This window comes from Salvelinus namaycush, unplaced genomic scaffold, assembly GCF_016432855.1.
Source record: "Salvelinus namaycush isolate Seneca unplaced genomic scaffold, SaNama_1.0 Scaffold1430, whole genome shotgun sequence".
NCBI classification, from domain to species: domain Eukaryota; kingdom Metazoa; phylum Chordata; class Actinopteri; order Salmoniformes; family Salmonidae; genus Salvelinus; species Salvelinus namaycush.
In genome coordinates, this window is record NW_024058154.1 from 6,089 (window position 1) to 11,567 (window position 5,479).

Sequence of the window (5,479 nt, forward strand, 5' to 3'; positions counted from 1 at the left end):
CCAGGACGGTTGCAGAGTATGTCCTGCTCCAGCTTGCTTTGGATGAAGGGGAGACTGGCACTCCTACTTTGATATTCACTGGTTAACCTGTCCTTACACCTTTTGGTCCTGCTGTGTGTGTATGTGCGTGCGTGCAGGACTGTTGCAGAGTACTGCCCCAAGCTGCAGTCTCTGAAGGTGAACCACTGTCACAACGTGACTGAGTCCAGTCTGGACCCCCTGCGGAAGAGGAACGTTGAGATTGACGTGGAGCCACCACTACAGAGGGCCCTTGTGCTGCTGCAGGTATGAAGGCGAAGGACACACTCATGTACAATTATTACTGTCATTTATAACACAACAATTAGTGTATTTGAATAATCACATATCACCCCCCAGTTTTAACACTTAAGAACATCCGGCATCCTATACATTTAATGTGAAGGGCTGAACACACAGCGTCTTGTATTGTTTCACTGAGGCATTGATGAAAGCAATTGTACTGTAAGGACCATACAAAACAAAATGTCCATCTGAAAGGATTTGAAGTATCATCTATAATGTATTGTTGTTCTCTGTCTATTTCCCTGGTGATACTGCAGGATGTGGTGGGGTTCGCTCCCTTCATCAACCTCCAGATCTACGCTAAAGTACATCTGTATTACTCACCCAACCAACTGGAAACAGGTAGGCTAGCTAGGCTAAGGAACATCTGTATTACTCATCCAACCAACTGGAAACAGGTAGGCTAGCTAGGCTAAAATACATCTGTATTACTCATCCAACCAACTGAAAACCGGTAGGCTAGCTAGGCTAAAGTACATCTGTATTACTCATCCAACCAACTGAAAACAGGTAGGCTAGCTAGGCTAAAATACATCTGTATTACTCCTCCAACCAACTGAAAACAGGTAGGCTAGCTAGGCTAAGGAACATCTGTATTACTCATCCAACCAACTGGAAACAGGTAGGCTAGCTAGGCTAAAGGACATCTGTATTACTCCTCCAACCAACTGGACACATGTAGGCTAGCTAGGCTAAATGACATCTGTATTACTCATCCAACCAACTGGAAACAGGTAGGCTAGCTAGGCTAAAATACATCTGTATTACTCATCCAACCAACTGAAAACCGGTAGGCTAGCTAGGCTAAAGTACATCTGTATTACTCATCCAACCAACTGAAAACAGGTAGGCTAGCTAGGCTAAAATACATCTGTATTACTCCTCCAACCAACTGAAAACAGGTAGGCTAGCTAGGCTAAGGAACATCTGTATTACTCATCCAACCAACTGGAAACAGGTAGGCTAGCTAGGCTAAAGGACATCTGTATTACTCATCCAACCAACTGGACACATGTAGGCTAGCTAGGCTAAATGACATCTGTATTACTCATCCAACCAACTGGAAACAGGTAGGCTAGCTAGGCTAAAATACATCTGTATTACTCATCCAACCAACTGAAAATAGGTAGGCTAGCTAGGCTAAAGGACATCTTTATTACTCATCCAACCAACTGGACACATGTAGGCTAGCTAGGCTAAATTACATCTGTATTACTCATCCAACCAACTGACAACATGTAGGCTAGCTAGGCTAAAATACATCTGTATTACTCATCTAACCAACTGGAAACATGTAGGCTAGCTAGGCTAAAGGACATCTGTATTACTCATCCAACCAACTGGAAACAGGTAGGCGAGCTAGGCTAAGGAACATCTGTATTACTCATCCAACCAACTGGAAACAGGTAGGCTAGTTAGGCTAAAATACATCTGTATTACTCATCCAACCAACTGAAAACCGGTAGGCTAGCTAGGCTAAAGTACATCTGTATTACTCATCCAACCAACTGAAAACAGGTAGGCTAGCTAGGCTAAAATACATCTGTATTACTCCTCCAACCAACTGAAAACAGGTAGGCTAGCTAGGCTAAGGAACATCTGTATTACTCATCCAACCAACTGGAAACAGGTAGGCTAGCTAGGCTAAAGGACGTCTGTATTACTCCTCCAACCAACTGGACACATGTAGGCTAGCTAGGCTAAATGACATCTGTATTACTCATCCAACCAACTGGAAACAGGTAGGCTAGCTAGGCTAAAATACATCTGTATTACTCATCCAACCAACTGAAAACCGGTAGGCTAGCTAGGCTAAAGTACATCTGTATTACTCATCCAACCAACTGAAAACAGATAGGCTAGCTAGGCTAAAATACATCTGTATTACTCCTCCAACCAACTGAAAACAGGTAGGCTAGCTAGGCTAAGGAACATCTGTATTACTCATCCAACCAACTGGAAACAGGTAGGCTAGCTAGGCTAAAGGACATCTGTATTACTCATCCAACCAACTGGACACATGTAGGCTAGCTAGGCTAAATGACATCTGTATTACTCATCCAACCAACTGGAAACAGGTAGGCTAGCTAGGCTAAAATACATCTGTATTACTCATCCAACCAACTGAAAACAGGTAGGCTAGCTAGGCTAAAGGACATCTTTATTACTCATCCAACCAACTGGACACATGTAGGCTAGCTAGGCTAAATTACATCTGTATTACTCATCCAACCAACTGACAACAGGTAGGCTAGCTAGGCTAAAATACATCTGTATTACTCATCTAACCAACTGACAACAGGTAGGCTAGCTAGGCTAAAATACATCTGTATTACTCATCTAACCAACTGGAAACATGTAGGCTAGCTAGGCTAAAGGACATCTGTATTACTCATCCAACCAACTGGAAACATGTAGGCTAGCTAGGCTAAAATACATCTGTATTACTCCTCCTTCCAACTGGAAACATGTAGGCTAGCTAGGCTAAAATACATCTGTATTACTCATCTAACCAACTGGAAACATGTAGGCTAGCTAGGCTAAAGGACATCTGTATTACTCATCCAACCAACTGGAAACATGTAGGCTAGCTAGGCTAAAATACTTCGGTATTACTCCTCCTTCGAATTGGAAACAGGTAAGCTAGCTGACGCTTCTCAGAATCAGCTAAATATTTGAATCTTTTTGCTCTAAATACCTGTTTAGGTGTGTAATCCTATGTATTCATGCAGTATCAATGTTATGTAACTACAAATCTCCTGAAGTGTGCACTTGTTCACCACTCCCCATATATAAAGTATTGGATAGGTGTAGGTACGGGCTAGACCGTTTCCACAATGTTTATTATACCAGTAATTACCAGTAAATGCAGTGCATACTTAGGGACAAAGGACAGAATATTGGACTCTACTTTAATGTTCTGCAGTCTATGTAACCAGCGGTATTGTTTTTTTGCAGGTTTTCCTCCACTAGGAGAATGACCTGTTTCAATTGAAACACACCCTGTGTGCTGGGACGTCAATTAAGCAATTCAAGGACAAACAAAAACGGATGTATATGGGAAATATATTGTAGAACTTGTCTCTTATTTATTACAGTGATGTTGCAGATTATAATTATGCACTTAGGAAAAGACTGAAGGAAGCCATGCACTTTTCAGTAACGCTGTCATGAGTCCAAAAGATTCCTGCAGTATTTATTTGTATTTCATCACACCCTAACAACACTTTAGATGTTCTTGTGATCTATAGCTTTAGAAAAGGACCATTCCAACCAAAGGAGAAGACGTAAATATAAGAGCATATTGTTGAGTTTTTGTGTGTTTATTGACATGTTACTCTGCTAAATGTATGATACATACACCTCTAAATGTTTCATTCAGATTAGCTAGGTGAACTTTTTATATATTAGGTAGGTACACTTTTTATATGACGTAAATAAACGTTTTATATTGTGTGTTTGCATTGACCTTACATTGACTGAAACTATGCTCTTACAATATCCGTTTTAATGGTAGTTGAGCTGATCAGTTCAGGCCTGGCCCACCATTTTGTTAAAATGTCATTTTAAAATGTTGTAAGAATCTGGATACCATGATCTTGAAATCCTCCTTTTGTCTGTTTACTTCAGGAAATCTGGTTTTCCATTTGAACGTCTGAAAACATGTAGGACTAGTTGTAAAACCACATTAGTTCAATAAGCTTTCTCATATGGTAGGCTATGAAGAAGGACACATTTCTGTTTGTTTTTTCAATAGTCACATATTACAATCCCAGTTTTACATCTTGGAAGAAACATGAGAAGAACTTGCAGTGTAAAGTACATTTTAATGTGATTGGCTGATCACCCCACATTGTATTGTTTCACTGAGGAGTTGCAGTATTGAAAACGGTTGTATTCTATGTGTAATGAGGACCATCCAATCATGTCTATCTGAGAATATAAAGTTCTATCTATAACCTATGAGCTTTGTCTTGCTAGTTATCGTACTACATTATCTCTGGGTGGCAGTTGGAAGGAACAGGACTTCTCTTTGTGTAGACATAACATTACAACCAGAAGGAATGTTCTCTTCCTGTAACAAACATATGCCTGTACATGTGCACGTCGGTGAACTTCAAGTGAAATGGTTTGAAAACGTACTTCAATTCAGGCATGGAAGGTGCCACTGTACTACTAATTATCCCACAATGCTTCACTGCGAGTTGAGAAGTGGGTATTTTTACTGTCACAGTACTCAATCTCCTGACTGTTAATGCACCAGGCTGGGAGCAACACAGGGTCAGTATTACAGCCTTACCCTTGTAACAGTTTAGGGGTTAAATGCCTTGCTCAAGGCCACAATGGAGTAGGGGATGGCACCAGCCCTGTGCCTGTTGTCTTTTAAATGCTGTGCTTGATTTAGCTTACCTGGTGCAATAGAATAGTCCCAAAAGTGCAAACCCCACTCACCCATCTGGCACTCCAGACAGGCTCAAGCAAACGCTCAAACAACAGGCTGAATGAAATCAACTTGAACTTTAATACTGTTGGTTCTACTACAGGAACCCTCACATGCTGACAGCTCTCTGACTAGCTGGAGGATCCAGTGTTACACCTCCTCACAGTAATATTATGCCAGTAAATATCTGAAGGCAAATGCACAAACATACAGAGATAGTCCTGAGGTAACCAAATACTGTATATGAACAATGTTGTGTATTTTGAAGTGTTCTTGTGGGTTGGCTAAGGCTTAATGCCCGAGGAGGCAGAGTAACCTATTATGCTTTTGAGAATAGAATGTTGATGCCTGGACGATGTAGAAACGATGTAGAATTGCATCATTTAAAATGTAGGCTTTTCTTAAATACGTCTGCAAGACATCTTGCCAATTAACAAACTATGTCTAAACTGCATCTTCCCAATGCGTAATGTATATAGGTTACATTGTGCCTACGTTGGGCAGAGGTTTGTGTGCTGTCTGGGATCAGGCATCAAATCAGCACGAAATGACAGGGGGAGAACATCATCATTGAAAGCACATAGAACATCATACATATTTATTGCCTGATGATCTTCCTTGATTTTTGGGGTCGGCAGGTAGCCTAGAGGTTAGAACATTGGACCAGTATCCGAAAGGTTGCTGGATTGAATCCCCGAGCTGACAATAATAAAA

General features: G+C 41.0%; 1 long non-coding RNA gene across 1 annotated transcript; it reads left to right on the forward strand.

The window, feature by feature from the left end:
• The first annotated feature begins 787 nt into the window (after positions 1-787).
• LOC120036679 lies at positions 788-3,780 on the forward strand. The gene is made up of 2 exons (XR_005474594.1): positions 788-834; positions 3,283-3,780. It is a non-coding gene; the product is annotated as an uncharacterized LOC120036679 (long non-coding RNA).
• The last annotated feature ends 1,699 nt before the right edge of the window (positions 3,781-5,479 follow it).